Source organism: Rousettus aegyptiacus, unplaced genomic scaffold (assembly GCF_014176215.1).
Source record: "Rousettus aegyptiacus isolate mRouAeg1 unplaced genomic scaffold, mRouAeg1.p scaffold_m13_p_6, whole genome shotgun sequence".
Classification (NCBI taxonomy): Eukaryota; Metazoa; Chordata; class Mammalia; order Chiroptera; family Pteropodidae; genus Rousettus; species Rousettus aegyptiacus.
Window position 1 is genome coordinate 27,207,466 of NW_023416309.1, and position 4,087 is coordinate 27,211,552.

A 4,087-nucleotide genomic window follows, 5' to 3' on the forward strand; every position below is an offset into this window, starting at 1 on the left:
CTTGGTGCTCACTTGTGGTAGCAAGCTTTATTTGCCAGAATGCAAGCCATTTACCAGTCTCAACACTTGAGAAAAATTCTAAGAATCGCTTCCTTCTCAGTTTTATGAAATAGCATAAATCAGGGGTTGTGACACTCTTCAACTCAAATGGCAAATTTTCATCTTCTTTGCACTTGGCAAAAACCTGTCAATGGGCTTCAAAAAAAATCAATTACATGGTTGGAAAAGATATGGCATATAAATGATATGTAAGGTGATCTCAGATTTTAAGATATACAATGATGGCTTCTGTTCCTCAGAATGGAAAACGATGGGAAAATGTATGATTTATTCTTCCCTCATGATCCGTGCCTCAGCTAAAAAAATAAATGTGTTTATTTTCAACTTTCTTTTTAATACTAAATTACCCGATTAAACTTGTTATTCACTTAAGGCTAACAATATATAAGGTAGATATGGATGTTTACATAGATATCAGCTGGGGAATGTTATTGCACTCCACCCATATTTGAACTAGAACTCTATTTTTGCTATGGTCACTTATATACTAAAATGTATTAAAAAATGAAACATATAGAGGCAAAATTGTTTAGTGATCATGTTAAGTGCACTTAGGGGTAGAGAAAACATGTTTTTTGATAAATAAAATGAATGGAAAATTGGGAGTCTCAAGATATTGAATGTATACATGTTCTGGCACCTTGAATAATGACTTAGAGTGTTTCAGGATGGAATAGAAATAATTTCATCTGGTTTTTGAAGTAGTTTGTCCTTGAAATATACATGATTTTAAAAAATTGATCAAATTACATATTTTCTTATAAAATTTCCTATCAGTGTTTACACTTTATGTAGACCAGGGTCTACATAAATCGCTAGATAACTATTTAATACAAGCCAGCATTTCTCAAAATGAGACTCTCAGACCAACTGCAACCATATCACCTACCAACATCCCAACAAAATGTGCATTTTTCCAGAGTCCTCTGCTTCACACAATGAATTCTTATTTTACATGTAATCTGTGACTAGTTAATGAGTACATGATTTCCCCAACTTCCTCAGAAGGAAAACTTTAAAGATTCACATAAAATCCATATCTGTGAAAGCCCTCTTTTATCTCATGGAGTCCTTTATTCCATACAATTTTGAAGGGTTTTTTCTTACACACATTTACATCATTAACATCTGAAACGGTGTAGATAAATAACTTACAGCTTCACAAGGCAGACAATTTTATTGTAGGGTATGTCTGCTGGCTTTTTTCTTCTTTACAGTTAGCTTAAATTTACTAAATAGTATCTCATTTTTTTTTTTCTGTAGAGTGACCCTAAGTAAGTCTTCATTCTTGACAGCATTGCGAATATTTGGAAACACCTGTCAGAAGTTTTCACATTATTATTCTCTCTAACAACCTAAGTATTTCTAATGCTTTAACCATCAGTTACATTAGCAAATCAAGAAGCCTAAAGACTATTTAGTTTTATAAGTGACTAGTCTCAGAGAAGATAAACAGCAATTTGCCAATATTTATATATCCAGGTAGTAAAAGAGTTGAGATTGGAAACCAGATCGTGTCTTTTAAGTGGCCTATCACTATAGTATGAATTCATATTTGAACATGCTTTTATGTAAATCACATGTATACTTAGTATTTTGGAAGGCTTCTTAGGTGGAATATTCCAAAATTTCTGAATATACTCTTAACTGTGATTAGTTAAAAAAAAAAAGTGATGAAAGTGCTTTAGAGAGCTAACATTGATCATGTGCTATTTAATACATTTTATTTTCACTGCCTAATTTAAGGCTGCTGTAAATAACATGGAGCTTCCCCTTCTCAGTTTTCTCCATTAATTTCTGGTAATTGAATATAAAACCATTACAATTGATGGGGATATTCATCCTCTGTTTTCCTTGACTTGCAGTTCTCCCAAACTGATTCTACCCCAGAGTGATATGATTATAGAGTTGTCTTTTTAAGACAGTCTATTTATGGATGATGAAATGCAGGGTAATAATTATAAAGAGGATTTATTAGACAAAATTAAGGCAGGGTCTATAATAAATCTCATCCCCCCTTATTTGACTTTCTACTTATGTGGATCTTTAATTGCCATATATTGTCTTCCAAATGCTCAATTAGATAATAGGACTTTCTGATGGTTACAACTAAGATCGTTCAAAAGTAAGCTGATAAATGTTCTTTAGATTAGGAAGCCTGTCAAAGCTAGGATGTCTATTTCTTCAATGTCTTTACTCAGTTTTCCTGCATTATTTAGGTACATACATTTCTCTCTCTCTCTCTCTCTCTCTCTCTCTCTCTCTCTCTCTCTCTCTCTCTCTTTCACAGACACACGTACCACCACCATCACCACCACCACCACCATCACCAAACCAAAGCAAACTCACCAAATGAAACTCACAACACATAGCAGAATTCAATTTCAAATGTTGCCTAATGTCAGTTAGGAAGTTAAGAGCTCAATTTATTCAAAGAATGGGAAGGAAAATAATGTGAAGATAGGTAGAATAAGTTTATACACATTGGAGTTCTCCTGACTCTGTTCTTCGTGAATTAGAGAACCGTCTAAAAGCCTTAATCTCCTTAAAGGGGACAGTTTTTTATTATGGTTAAGAGTGGGCAAACGTTTTTCAGCATCTCTAAACTTATTGAATTGTGTGTGTTGGCTTTTGTAAGCAGCTATTCTCTATTGATAATATAGAAAACTCTCCTTATAAAACTATATAAACTCTTAGCTTTTTTTCCCAAATAGCATTTTAATGCAGTATTTTAAAAATCAAAATTAATGCAAATGTGCACAAAGAGCAAAATATCAAAACTTTAAATAAAGCTCTCTTACATCTTGGTGGTGGACATGCTATTCAGACGGAGGAAGACTTGGAAACTTCAGAGCCACGCAAGCCATGGCCACTGCGACATCAGCAGTACTGGAAGCACCCTGGAGGCTGAGGTAATGCGGTGCTGGTATCACCACAGGATCAACTTTGGCAAATATCACCCAGGTTACACTGGGAAAGTTGGTATGAGGAATTACCACTTAAAGGGGAACCAGAGCTTCTACCCAACTGTCAACCTTTATAACTGTGGGCCTTGGTCAGTGAACAGACTTGAGTAAATGCTGCCAAAAACAAGATAGGAACTGCTCCTATCATTAATGTGGTGTGATCGGGCTACTACAAAGTTCTGGGAAGGGAAAGCTCCCAAAGCAGCCTGTTAAGGTGAAGGCCAAATTCTTCAGCAAAAGAGTGGAGGAGAAGATTGAGGGTGTTTGGGGAGCCTGCATCCTGGTATCTTAAAACCACATGGAGGGAAGTTCATTAAATGCTCACAAGTGTTAAAAAAAAAAAACAACTTTAAATAAAAACAGAACCATATTACTTATTTGTTCTTTTGTGTCAGGCTCTAATCTTGGCATCGAACCTTTTTTTTTTTTTTTTTTTTGATGGCCTATTAGATTTTTTTTTCTTTATCTTTTTTTCCAGCTTCATTGAGATGTAATAGACATATAACATTGTGTAAGCTTAAGATGAACAACATAACTTTTCATATCATTGGTAAATATAACTAATATAACATTTCTGTATAATGTTTAAACATATTAGGATGAAAACCTTTAATATTTTGGTACTGTGCAATGGTACTCATGATATCATGACAGACAAACAGGATAGCAAAAAGTTCTGGATAAAAATAAAAAGAAATTAATGTTATTAAAACTTAGAGTTAATACATCATGTGCTCTTTTCACATCCTACACTGATAGAATCAATAGTATTTTTTTTATTATTATAAACAAAGTTTACTATAGTTAAAGACCAATGTATGATTAACAAAGTCTAGCAAAATTTGGCAAAAAGTTAAAAGTATGTTTTGGTTAAATTTTTATCATTGTTTTTAACTATTATAGTTAATTATGATATTGAGAAATTTTACTGTTTCCCTCTAGCTGTTGCGCTATCTCTATCTTTTACTTATATGAATTATATTCTTTATAGTCATTGTATATATTTACCTTTTGTAGTTTATTGGCTTATGGATATTCTTTATTCAAGACAGTTTTCCTAA

At 33.2% G+C, this 4,087-nt stretch overlaps 1 pseudogene; it reads left to right on the forward strand.

Annotated features, from left to right (window-relative positions):
- Nucleotides 1–2,876: 2,876 nt before the first annotated feature.
- On the forward strand, nt 2,877–3,318 carry LOC107515489 (annotated as a pseudogene).
- Nucleotides 3,319–4,087: the final 769 nt, after the last annotated feature.